We start from the raw sequence: 14,865 nt of genomic DNA, 5'->3' as shown, positions 1-14,865 counted from the left end.
TTATGTTAATTGATTCGTCTTTCATGTTAAAATTGTATTTTTTACTATTTCATTTTTCCCGCGCGTTATTTTGAATTGTTGGCGGCCATTTTGAAGTCGTTTGTGTCATGTCATTCGTGTGTAGTTTTATTATTTTTCATTTATCTATTTAATTTACTCATTTATTTATTTATTTCTTCATATCGTTAATTTTTGGTATATTTTTTTTATTCGATTATTGGCCTTTTTGTTCATTTATTAAATTCGTTTTTTTATTTATTAGCATTCTTGCTTATTTATTTATTTATTCAATTATGTAGCAATTTATTTATTTCCTCATAAGTTTATTTTTCATGTTAGTAAGTTTTATGTAAAATTTGTGTTTTAAATATATTTTTTACTATTTCATTTATCCCGCGCATTATTTTGAATTGTTGGCGGCCATTTTCGAGTCATTCGTGTGTCATGTCATTCGTGTTGTAGTTTTCTGTCAAATTCAGTCAAAATGGTCAAAATGGCTCGCAGCCGATGTATGAATTATATATTTATTTAATTTTTTATCTAAAATGTTTACAAATACGAGTAAAATTTGTGCTTGCACGAAAAGTGGCGATTTATTTTTTTACAGTGTAATTTACATTATTTTTATTCCGACCCCTTTCGCAATTAATCGGCAATGGAATGATTAAATTTTTGAGGCGAGGTGTTATGTCGACGCTCAAGCATTGTGAGCGTTATAAAAGATACATGTAAAATATAAAAGATACATGTAAATTATAAAAGTGAAAACATGTTGTGTGTTAAATAGTGTGTTTTGTTAAGTAATATGGATAAAGCACATATTTCCAATGATGCAGCGATCGTTACCACAGCCCAGGTTAAAACAGGTGGTAAGGAAAATGATTTAAATACTCAACAAAATGATACTGTGTCCAGTGTTAATAATAGTGAGATGGGCAGCGATTTAAATCTTCACATTTCGGACGATTCCAATCAGCATTCGGAAAGTTATGAGTATATTGATTATGATCCTGAGAACGCCCTGGATTTTGCAGCCACCAACGTTAGGTATTCAGAATGTGATGATAGTTTAGATTTAGAGAGTTCCGACAAGAGCATTCTTGTGATGATAGTGAAAGCACTGAGCAAATCGAAGGCATTTCCAGTTACGAAGAACTAACCAGCCAGGATGAACTAGAAAGTGGAGGTAAATTAGCTACAATTATGAATATCGATACACAATGTCCAAAGATTCGAGTAGTACACGGGTTGTTGCTGATGTAATGTATGCACAACCTGAAACGCAACCAAAAACTGAACACAACAGTTGGGAAAGTATCCAAGGTCAATCTAAGCAACTCGTGGATACACCGAGAACGTTTAAAGCTGCTAAATGCATACAGTTCACAGATGATGCAACATCCTCGACGGACATGAAACCTTTGTTTAATGAAATGGATCATTGTGAAAGTCCAAGTACCTCTGATTCATTTGAATCTCATTTACAAAAAGCCAAAGACAAACAGAATTGTATAGAACAAAAAATGAAGAATCTATTAAAGTCTTTAATGATTTTAAACGTACGTAACATGGCTAAACATATGAGCAACGAAGTTGCCACGTTACATGAGTACGTTTACAATGTTTACAATACTAAAAGTGAGTATAATCGTGATTATGTGCAAAACTTTCATGATTACAGCTCTATGTTGACAGAGATTCAAAATATAACTCTAGTCAAGAAACGGCTTGGGCTAGACAGAAATATCAGAATAAGTATTTTGGTGCAGGTTCATCGGCAAATCAAGTGCATCCTAAGTGTGTGGCACAACCCCTATTTCCACCTTAGATCCTAAAGAATCCAAAAACATAAAAGATGCTTGTTCACAGTTCAGTACGCAATTACATTTATTAGAAACCACAATGGACTCGGAGGCTACTGAGAGCAGTTCTAGTGATGAAAGTGTTTGTGGTGATTATACTAACGAATACCAGAAACATCTACCTCTTTCCAAACGTACGTCTACACAAATAAGAAAATTAGAGAACTCGTATGCATCACGAATGCGTTGGATACAACTGCATGTGTCGTTTTTGGAAGTACAAAAAAAGTATCACGATTACATACACATGGTAATACAAACTATGAAGTCAAATTTGAGGTTTATTGATAACGATACTAAGGAATCGGTTTCGGTCAACACTATATCAAATGCGTCTGAAGAGCAGAGTTTTAGTTTGCCAGGATTAGACCGTTGGATGTACATCACTTCAAAAAACGTAAGTTGGTCCAGACACAAAATTTGCATACGGTTTCTAAATTAGCAGCACAACGACTTCTATCAAATGTGGTTGCCAATGGCCGTACCAGCCTTGTGCTTTGTGCACCGGACGTGTAGATCCAACAGCTCCAAGACTACCAAACGATTGTCTGGATTTGCAGAATCGATTGGCGTTGTTGGATCCTGGTATGCATCCTAATTTATCAGTGTTGTCCGAGGTGCACCAGAATATACATTTTAACGCTATTATGAAAATGCCTGAGTGGCAAGCTAAAATGATTAGGTGTGGACCGAGGATTAAGACGTTGCTTGCAGCAACGTCTGCTGCTGATAGACGGATGCTGAAGGAGGAGTTGAAGCACGACAGGCCTAGGAAGTTTGTTAAAAAGTCCAACATTGCGTCTGTAGCAACTGTGAAACCGATGAAGCACGGGTTTAAAAAGCGTGGGCGTAAGCCCAGTTCGTCCAAGTCTGGTAAACGTAGGAAAATCCCTGATTTGGATGACCATTGCGACTCGTCGTTGTCTACAAATATGTCGGAGGAGTCCCAGAATGTCACTTGGCCCAAAGAAACATCCAGACAAGCGCAGAGAAGCACTTCGTTTGATATAGACAACATGGTGATCCCTTACGGTGTGCCTGTATCCACCAAAGTACAAGTATTACCTTATAAGGAAATTATTACACCAAAGTGGCGGGTTGTTAACTACGAGCCTCTTACTGTGATGATGTCGTTGATGCTGCAATTATGAATCACGAGAGTGCAACGGATCCTACAAAAGCCAGGAGTTGTCCGAGTGCTTTGGAAAGCGATGAAGATGTTTCAGAAGAAAATTGTTTGAAGAGACATATGCGTTGTTTGTTGGAGGAACGCAAGAAGTTTGGTGTGTACACCAAGTTTTCCTGGACCACAAGATCCAGGGCGAATAGGCGTTTAGAAAGCAAGACAATGGATATGATGCCGGTGACTCCTCAGTCCGAACACACCAGCGAAAGCGAACTCCAGCAAGGCTTGAACGAAACCACCGAATCTCCTGAAAACACTGAAATGAACACTGACGTCATGGCCGACTACGCCCTGGACAGAATCACCAAACGCAAATCCATGCAGTACACGAATTTGTTAAACGATGGTGACACTTTCTCGGACCACAACGAGCAACCGTTCACCCCCAGACAATTTCCTCTAACCGAAGACGATTACGAAACAATGGTGTCCGTGATGCCTGCAAAACACACAGAAATCCTGAGCCTGATGCAGAGTGGCGAAGGCAACGATAGAGTCCTTCGACAATCCATAACCGAGTCTGAGAACGTGGACATGGACGTGACCAGCCCCTTCAACGAGGTCATCGTCCAGAGAGAGGGCAACATGGACGATGGTGTCCTGGAACAATTCACAATGACCGATAGTGAGGAATCCGTTACCTTAGACGACCCCGATGACCCCGAATGGGGATGACACTTGATAAGACAATAAAAGACTTATAAAAGAAATTTTTGACCTGTTAGTTTAATAAGATCTAGCTTTAATCTGTATATTTGTAATTAAGTCTGTACATAGTCTCGTGTTTAATTTTGTAAATTTTTTAATATAATTTTATGTTATAAGATTATAACGAGTAAAGAGATGTTTTCAATGTATTTTTTGTAAAGTTGTACATAAATCACATTTTAAGATTTTTGCCTTGAACTGATTTGTTTTTTTTCACTTCAACAAAAAATATTGTTAACTAACTTTTATGGAAATTATTATGATGCATTGTTTGTATGTAAAAGAACATTTCAGAAATAAAAAATAGACGTAAGTTTTAAAGCCATAGCCAGACTTGTCTTATTAGAAAATGATAACAACTCCTTAATTTGGTTTTAACTTAATATCATGTTCAAGTAAAATATATTTTAAAAAATCGTGAATAATAGACTATGGTTTTAACTTGATATCATATTTAAATTAGGTAAAAAATGCTTTAACTAGTTGTCTATGGCATCGTGCCTTAAGGCAAATTGCTCGAACTTCCAGTACGGTAACGGAATATTCAAGAAATTTTAAACGTTTTCAAATATATTATTACAAATACTGTAACTTTCATTATTTTTGCTATCTTGTTATATCTGAGCAAATCAAATGTAAATTGATTCGTGATTTATCTCCAGAACATTAACAATCGTCATTTCATTTCGAATTCAATTTAAAAAAAAAAACAGTTGCACAAAATTGTAAAAGTGCTCCCGTATAGTCACAGTCTAAACGCACTTGCAAATAATTCTGTGCGACATTTGCACTTATACTGTGCTTACCTTGGCGGCATTTTCACATTTTTCAATAGTTTCACAAAATTGGAAAAGTGCTCCAGTACATAAACAGTGTAAACGCACTTGGGTAAACATTTGTACCAGAGTGGCGCTTAGACTGTGCTTAGCCTGGGTAATTTTTTGAATTTTTAATCCAAAATTACAAAAATACTTTTTGAAAAAAAAATTAGGAACATTTTTTTTTCCGAAAGCAATTATTTTGTTGAAACAAGCATCATTTAAATCGGACGCTTAGTTCTCTCAAAATCTGTAATTTTTTTTTAACATTTAGCTCTGTATCTCCGAAACCGCTGGGCCTACCTTTGCCAAAATATAATTACCACTTCTCCCCGTCATTACGAATGGAATGATTTTAAATCACTCAAATCGGATGCTCTGTTCTCTCAAAAACTCAATTTCCAATTTCTGCACTCTTTGCTCCTTATCTTAGCTATTCTGCACTCTTGCCTTTCCAAAGACTAATCAGCACATCTCCCTATCAATATGAATCGAATGTTTTTTGAATTATTCAAATCGGTTGGCCCGTGCACAAGAATTTTTTGCATTCTACGATTAACAGTTTTCTAGAAAACTCATACTCGCCCTAGATAATTTTTATATTAGGAGAGTAAAATCTGAATAAAATTTTGCAGAAAACTGTAAATTTAGATTTTTGTAAAATATGCTACAACCCTACAAGTTTTACTAGGGCTTGAACACCAAACTTTCATATACTAATATAAAAATAAAATAAGGAATTTTTTTGGTTTTATCAATGTTATTTTTTTTTCTTGATTTAGATAGTCTACTTTCACGATTTTCAAAACATATTTTACGCAATTTGAATGTGATATCAAGTTAAAAGCTTTTACCACTATCCACAATTTGTTTTTTTAAACATTTTTATCAATATTTTAGCATACTTTAAATATTTCCAAGTTAAGGTTTTGTATCGGTTAATCAGGTTTCGAAATTGCCAGCAAAATTTTTTTTCCGCACATCGGATACAATTTTTCGTCCACGATTTCGGGCGCACGGATCAACCGGTTTGAATGATTGAAAAAACATTTTGCTTGTGCTGATAGTGTAAAGAAATCAGTTTTTGAGAAAGACAATTTTTTATATCCAAAATTTTATTAAAAAAATCATTTTCTTTTATTTTAATATCGAAAATGACTCGGATATTAATTTTAATTCCAACCAATATGTTAAAGCTTCCTTATATTTTTGAAATAAATATTTTTAACTTTGCTATTTCAATTTATATAAGTCATTCTAACTCCGCGTTTGTTTACTTATTTTTCATGTAACACATATATCAACGTCTATAAGCTCTTATATTTTGTCTATAAAATGCTAATAATAAAAGTTACAGTATTTATAATAATCTATTTGAAAACGTGTAAGATTTTTCGAATATTTCATTAAGTTAAGAGAAATTCCAGCAATTTGTCTTAAGACACGATGCCATGCACTATAGTCTTTTGACTATTTCAATAAAACTGCATATTTATAGAATTTTTGGTGTTACAGAATATAGTTCTATGAAAAGTGATTGAATTATATAAATTAATTAAAATACAGAATAATAAGCTACAATTTTAGGACATATAAGAGCGTGTCCTATAATTAATATAATTACAGATAATTTAATGTGTAAATACTGATATATTATTATGTTGAAAGATATCAAATTCAAATTGCATTCATTAGCTTTTAGCAAAATTAGCAATTTTATTTTTGAATTAAACAGTTGAAACATGTAGCTTTTATCTAAAATAGATATAAATCTTAATTCATTTTGATAAAACAGACTATTTACTTATATCAAGAAGTTTGTGCAGCTTGCCTTAAGGCAAAATACCACTTATAAGTGATATAATAAAATATAATTAAATAAATGTTTGTATGACATACCGTTTATATTTGTTTAATATTTTTGCATAAAAATAATAAAGTTTAATATTATGAACTGCTTGAATTAACTTTGCATTTTTAAATGCTCATTTGCAGCAAGCCAAGGCTTTTTTTTTAATATATATTTATTAATTATAATTTATATATATTTAATTATATTTTATTTATATTACAACTAGGTGTAAGTGGTATTTTGCCTTAAGGCAAGCTGCACAAACTTTCTGATTCTTGTAAAAAGTCTGTTTTATTAAAAAGAACTAAGATTTAGACAAATGCTACATGTTTCAACTGTTTGTTTCAAAAATAAATCTTTCACGTTCGTTAAAAACTGTCAATGTAACTTGTAATTGATATCTCTCAAACATATTTATAATATCTGTATTTACACATTTAAATTATTACTTGTATGTCCTAAAATTGCAGCCTATTATTCTGAATTTCGATTAATTTATATAATTGAACCACTTTTCATAGATATTCTTCAAGACCATAAACTTTATAAATATGCAAAGATTTATTAAAATAGTAAAAAAATTAGTGGCATCATGCCTTAAGGCAAATTGCTGGAATTTCTCGTATGAACCCACATAGCACAAGTGCGAGTGAGGGGCGACCTGTGGTTCGACTTTTAGGTCGATCCGTTAAACTTTGGTCGCACCACATACGTGTATTTAGGTCAATCTTAGCACAGAAATGAACCTAAAGTCCGAACCCGGTTGAGATATTAGTCAACCTTATTGGCATATATTATGGATTGAGAAAAGTTTCATTGGGGGTCAAAATTTGGCACACACATTGAAAATATTTTGATAATAGGTCAAAAATTTGGTAAATGGGTTGAACACCGTTCGATCAAAAATGGCAAATGGGTTAAAAATGGAACGTGAAACATTTTTTTTTTAATGAATTAAATCTGAAATGAATATTTAATGAATTAAAAATGCAATTCTAGATTAAAATAATATTTATTTTCATGAAAAAATAAAGATCGAAGCATTTTATTGTAATATTTTTATCAAAATCATATTATATGAAAATCTTACAATATACAAGTATATAATAAACTTAAACTAATAAAATAATACAATAAACCTAACAAAATAATACAATAAAAAACTTAACTATAATACTACAATCTATAAAGTGCTCTTTTACCTCGAAATACCTCTTGTAAATTTGCTGCACTGGTTTATCTGGCTTTCGTATAAATTTTTTCAACACCTGCATGCAGTTTTCAAATTTAAATGCACTAAATGAATCCAGATTACCAAAGCTTCTTGTATCATTTGCTAAATGCAATATGTTATGAATATTATGACTAACATTATGTTCTCCATATAATAACATAAAACCCTTAACAAAATAATGCAGTAGTTGCTCAGCATAATCCAGATAGTCATTCAACAAGCGGTCGCTGCACAAAATTTTAATAGCCACATGCAGTGTTAAAAAATTCATATAAAAGTCAAATGAAATGTGCGATTTCAAAACCAGTGGACCACTATATAATAAAAATTGTCTGAATTCTGTAGCCTTCCAGGATTTTACATATTTCAAAGATCGAGGTCTTCTAGCAAACTCCTTAGGTATGTAACGTCTCAACCTGCATAGAGAGTTTGAAATTTCATTAACTTTTACATATGGTAAGCGAATCGGAAGATCTCCTTCAGTCCACTGCAACAACATTCTTCTAACAGCACCTAAACAAATCAAATGCATATAATCAAGGGGTACGTTGCTAACTAAACCAACATGAGGTATTTCAAGCAATCTTGTATAGCCATTATGGTAGTCTTCATCTTGTAAGATTCTAAAATGCTCATCAGTTCTTGCAGGTGATTGCATTTCTGGAAAACAAATTCTACGATTAATATAAGAACCTTGAACAAGGCATTTTGAACAGCTATAATATCCTGTGTGTCCTTTTGTTTTCAGAATAAATGATTTTGCAGGAGTATCACAAACAAATATTTAATTCGAGTCTCATAATGACTTCCGTTGTGATCGAAACCCTCATTCACTATGCCAATCGCCTCATCAACAAAGTCACCTAAAAACTCATTCGAATCTTTAGGTTTCTCAATCCCGCAGTAGAGTCCTATGATAAAGATATATTTAGTAGGAATAATGGTGCACAATATAGGCCATGCAGACATATTCGAGGAACTTGATATAGGCAAACCATCAACATTAATTCCTAATTCAATGATAGAAGAATTTAACTTCAATCTATCAATAGAATCTTTCAAACCAGTTAACAATCCAAAATGAATATATTCTCCTGGGTTCATAACTTTCGATACTGCTATCCTTCTCGTCTTTAAAATTGTTCGGGAGTCTGCTGGTAAATCTTTAAAACAATCATGCTTTTTTAAACCCTTAAGCAGTGCCGATACAGCATTATGAGGAACCTGGTATGTAACAGCCCATTCTGCTAAAAATTGCTTTACATCAAAGACTTCTGGTATAACCTCTCCATTGAGGCTCTCCTCAGAATCAGAGCCTGAAATATATATTAATTTTTAAAACATCATTATTATTAAATAATTATATATAATTAAATTCATAATTACCTTGATTATCATATTCATGAGAAGATGTCGCTCCAAAATCATTCTGATTACATGCTAAAACTAAATTATTTACATATTTTTCTATTATTTCACTATTAAATAATTAGATAAAATTTAATTTATAATTACCTTGATCGTGATGATCATTAAATTGCATTCCAAAATCATCCTGAGTACTGACACTTGTTGAAATTTCAACATGATGAACAGCACTATCATTTACACTGGAAAGAGTCAATTCTTTCTTTTTTTCCGCGGTTATTCTTTCGAATTCCCACTTCACCCTCCTTCTAAAATGTCGGTCTGTCACAAAGCCAATAGATTTGCGAAACTTTCTAGTCGACATATTTATATGGAGTTTCTTTTAGAAAAATAAATCAACAAAATCACGTATAAATAAACCAAGCCAAGCGCGAATTCAAAATGGCGCTCATCTACCTGGCATCTTGCTCGATATACGTCTACGTATGCGCACTAGCTACTGCGCATGCGCACTATCTATCGCGCATGCGTCATAAGTCTGGACCAAAAATGAACCTATTTGGTTAAACCTGGTTGAACCAGAAAGGTCAAATTTCAGATAAACCCACTGACGGTCAAATAATGTGCCAGTTTTGATCGATGTTAACCTAGCGGGTTCAAAATCGGCTAAAGCGGTGCGACCGCGGTTCGACGCGTGCTATGTGGAAAGTAGATAACATCATTATACTTTAAATCAGTCTTGAAAATATGTAAATAAATTGAGTATCGTTCGGCTTGCACTTAATAAGAAATTGAATTTGTTAAGCAGATTATTTGTTATAGTTACAATATTTGATAAATTTGCCTTAAGGCAAGTTACATAAATTTATTAAATATAATAATTTTTAAGTTAAGTTAAACAAGTTGCTGTAGAGCATAATGCAAGAAATTCTTGCAAAATTTGCTGAACAGTTATTTTCAAAAATATTTCACATTGAACATGAAACAGAATTTTTCAGAAATTAAATTTGTTAAGCAGATTATTTGTTATAGTTACAGTATTTGATAAATTTATATAAAACTAGGTGTGAGTGTCATTTTTGTCTTAAGGCAAGTTGCATAAATATATTAATATTTAATTTATAAGTAAAAAACTGCTGTGTATGATAATGCAAGAAATTCTTGCAAATTTGCTGAACAGTTATTTTCAAAAATATTTCACATTTAACAAAAAACAGTATTTCTGTCCCTAAAGATTTTTATAATTCAACTTCATTTAGAAATCTAAAAAGAGTTTTTTATATTTGTATTAGAAAAGAGCATAATTTTATTTCTACTTTAATAATATATATAATGTACAAGGTTCAGACATATCAAACTGCACATAATTTTTGTGCAGACATTGAAATTAATATTCTAAAATGTTTTACAAAGCAACCAATTAGTTTATTCATAAACATCTTCTCTATCTGCTACATATCGGACAATATCTGCAGGTCGGGTCAGTTTTTCTGCATCACCATCTGGGATTTCAAAACCTAAAAAAAATTATATAGTTAAATATTAATTAAAAATTATTTTCATTACAATTGATAATATTATATAGTCAATTATTAATAATATAAATAGTTAATAAGATAAGTATTATATAAATATTTAAGAGCTAACTTTCAGAAAAAAATCTATTAATTTGGGAGCATTTGAGCCCCTGGGAGCAAAGAAATTCAAAAACATCCATATAAGGACCACCTAATATATATATATATATATATATATATATATATATATATATATATATACATTTATCTTACCGAAACTCGTCCTCCATGGCCATAATGACTTCTACATGATCTAAGGAATCTAAACCTAAATCGTTGATAAAGTGTGACTCCAATTTCAACTGCAAAATAAATCAAATTACTACAATGTATCAATTACTTTTCTCAATGGCAACTAGTGTACTGTATTACTGTATTTATTATACTACCTTTGCTGGATCAATTTTGTCATACAGTTGCAAAACTAATGTGACCCGTTTCTTTATTAAATCGAGTGTCAAGGTGCCCCCGCACTGTACTGTCGCACCAGTTGCCATTGAGAGCCCTACAAAAATAAAAATATAAAAACAATTACCTTATCTGCTGTTACTTATCATAAGCTGCACACACTTTAAACCCGCTCTTCGATTTGAGCCTTTGTTAATTTAGCAGCAGCAGGGGTAGAGAAATTTCTATTCGTGTTCTAATTAGGAATAAATTTGTAATAGATATAAAAAAGGTGTTGTAAAATTCGGTACTTACTTTGATTAAATACAAGTTTGTGGAGTGGTTGGTTTGTTGAATGTGTAAGTGTCTTTGTGGAGCTACGGCTAAGGTTTTGGGGGCCTCGCGTAAGACGATTGTTGAAGTGCGGCTTAAGAGGGTTCTACAGTTTTTCAATAAAGCAGCCATTCTTGTGTGTATATAATATTTATATGCGGGTGAAATGTATTTATGCAATAATTCAATGAAATATTAAATACACATGTCAATTTTACATAACACAAATACTACCAAATTGTGAACTACGGCATTGAACAACTGTCAACTGACATGATAAAACTAACATGAAGTTGGTGTCAGTTCGTGACATGGCAACACTCTGAGCAACGGCATATTCATATCGACCTGGCAACACCTTCACTTCGCTTTTTACATACATGAAGCAAAATAACGTTCGTTTATATCTTTTGTGTAAAACTCTATCTTGAACACTTATATCATGTTTTTTAAAGTTACCTAATAATTTATTAAACTATGTACATAATTAATATAAATGTGAACACGTATTTATACAAGCATTAATGAATTTATTACCGAGAGACCGTTGAGACGCTTGAGCTGAAAATAACTGTCAGTCACTATTGGAAATTTATATGTTAAAAACAAATACAAAATGGATGAAGAAATGGAATTGAGCGTTTTGGCCAGTATTGATGATATAAATAGGTGCCACTATGTTTTAAGTGACGGCGTTGCTGAGCAAGGTAAATAATCATAACTTAACCAATATATCACACCCATTATAACTTATTTTACAAAACATTGAATTATCCCTGATAAGGATGAGGTTGCTCAAGTCATTTTTATAAAGAGCAAGATTTTTATAAATTTTAACATATGATACTGTTACATCATTTATTTAGTAGTAAGAAACGTTTGGCTGCAAGGGAAAAGGATAGGCGACTTTGTGAAGCAGTAATTATTAACAAAGAAGCTTTGTAATAATATTTTTGACAACGTTGTAAGCTTTTTAGGACATTAATATGACCCTTATATGGTATCCTTACTCTCTAAGGTTTTTTCTATACTTATTAACTTCCCGAAGGAGAAGTTTGTTTTTTGGCAATAGTTTTGGTATATTTGAATCTTACAATTTGTTAAGGTAAAGTAAGGTTAGTAGTTCGAATACCGAACTTCAAAATTTTGCAGCTTAATAGTACCAGATTGATCAAGAGCGTTTTTTAGATTTTTTTTTATTAAATTCAAAAATAATGGTTCAATAATTAATTTCAAATTGGAAAACACCAAGTGTATGTTAAAAATAACGTCTTTTTTATTTTCTGAACCTCCGGTAGATAAGAATTTCATAAGAAGCGCTATCCATTAAGAAATTATAAAAATGAAGCTTTTTACTAATATTTTTGACACCATTGCAAGCCTTTTAGGACATTTATATGATCCTGATATGTTTACTTACTAAGGTTTTACCTATACAACTTTATTCGACAATAGTTTTGGTATTTTTGAATCATACAATGTTAAGGTAAAGTAGGTTAGTATATCAAACTTCAAAAACTTTGACTGCAAGTTGAGTAAGCGAAGGATGGACGACTTTTTGTAACAAAAATTATTAAAAATGAGGCTTTCTACTATTGTTTTTGAAACTCTTGAGACATTAATATGATCTTGATATTATTTACTTACTAAGTTTTATTTATACGTTATTTGACAATAGTTTTGGTACATCTGAATCATACAATTTGTCAAGGTAAAGTAGTATATCAGACTTTGTGAAGCAGAAATTATTAAAAATGAAGTTTACTAATATTTTGACGCTGTTGAGACAATAATATGATCCTGATATTGTTTATTTATTCAGATTTATTTATATGAGTATTTGACAATAGTTTTGGTATATTAGTAGGTACGGGTTAGTTCTAATACTGAACTTCAAAATTTTGGCAGCTTCATTACACCTTAATAGTACCAAGTTAATAAAGAGCGTTTTTTTAGATAACTTGTAAAGAAATAATGGTTGCAGCTTTTTTCTCTTGGAAAACACCAAGTGTATGTTAAAAATAATGTCTTTACCTTTATTCTATCCTCGGGTTGCAAAGAATTAAATAAGAAGCAATCCATTACTTTTAGAGATCACTATTTTAATTTAGGTGTTATTTACATAATTAAGTTCGACTTGGTTATTAATAATTAATATTTAACTAAAGTTATAGATGTACAACTAAGGTGACTATGCACTTAATTGTATCACTAATAGATTTTTAAAGAAAGTAGAAATACCTATTTTAATAAAAATAATTAAAATTTCAATAATCTTGAAGAAAAAAATTCAATAATCACCAAGAAAAATCTTTAAATAATTGCACTAAATATTACAGCATTATTCTTTAGGCAATTACTCTCTACTTTATTATATTATTTATTTATTTTTCTAAAAACATTATCAGGTCAAGTTTTGCAAATAATGAATTTTTGTCCTAAATATTCATTTTTTAGAAACAATTTCAGGTCACTGTTGCAAATAATTTATTTTCAACTTAAATATTTATTTTCCTATAAACATAGCAGGTCAATTCTGTAAATAATAATTTTCAACTTAAATATTTATTTTTCATAAACATAGCCAGGCTAAATTCTGCAAATAATTTTAAATTTTAAACCTACATATTATTTTTTTCTATAAACATTATCGGTCAAATTTTGCAAATAATTTATTTTTCAACCTAAATTCATTCATCAATTCTAAATATTATTTCTCTAGAAACACTATAAGGTCATCAAATTTTGCAAATAATTAATTTTCAACTTAAAATATTTGTTTTTCTAGAAAAATATCAGGTCAAATTTTGCAAATAATTAATTTTCAACCAAATATTTATTTTTCTAGAAACATTTTGGGTCAAATTTGCCAAATAATTAATTTCATAATCATAAACCAACTAAGAAAAGATTCAATGAGCACCAAACAACCTCTTTTTTAATTCATTTCATTCTATTATTTATTCCTTACTATTTTTGTCAGAATTCCAAAGATTCATTTTATACCACGAGCAATGTCGTGTGCAGTGGATGCAGGCTGTGCAAGAAGCCCAAAATTTACAAGCCGAAGTCGAAAAAGGACACAATCTATTTCGATCCTGGAAGGAAAATAAGTTGAGACATGCCAGAGACTTGTTGGACACTGAAAAGAAGTTGCGGTTTCAAATACAAAAGAAAGAGAGAAAGAGAAGCTTGGTAATAATAATAATTGTAATAAAAAAATACTGCTAATATTTACCATATATTATTTTTATTATTGCTAATATTTTACCACATATTATTTTTATTACTGTTAATATTTTATAATTGTTTTTTTTTTATTTTAGGAAAAGCAGATTTCAATAGTGCGAGAGATATTTGGCGATGAAACACAAAATATAACATTGAATAATGATACTATGAATAAGTTAGCTTTTCTTTATAATCGCAATAAGCCAAGGCCTCCAATGCACGGCGGCTGGATAGGATTACAGAGGATGAAATGAATTATACAGGTAAATACTAAATATATTTTGTACTTTAATTTCTATTGATTTTAAA

General features: G+C 31.2%; 1 protein-coding gene and 2 pseudogenes across 1 annotated transcript in view; 1 reads left to right on the top strand and 2 right to left on the bottom strand.

The window, feature by feature from the left end:
* The window catches only part of LOC113389348 (putative inorganic phosphate cotransporter), a 228,131-nt gene that overhangs the window by 168,791 nt on the left and 44,475 nt on the right, over positions 1-14,865 (bottom strand). The window lies entirely within an intron of this gene.
* Positions 1,221-3,723, top strand: LOC113389648 (annotated as a pseudogene).
* Positions 10,454-11,532, bottom strand: LOC113389355 (annotated as a pseudogene).

Source organism: Ctenocephalides felis, unplaced genomic scaffold (assembly GCF_003426905.1).
Source record: "Ctenocephalides felis isolate EL2017-DRISC unplaced genomic scaffold, ASM342690v1 CF-g0.4_SCAFFOLD_03573, whole genome shotgun sequence".
Taxonomy (NCBI): domain Eukaryota; kingdom Metazoa; phylum Arthropoda; class Insecta; order Siphonaptera; family Pulicidae; genus Ctenocephalides; species Ctenocephalides felis.
Note: the sequence above shows the minus strand (reverse complement) of the source record. Positions and strands in the feature narration are given on the sequence as shown.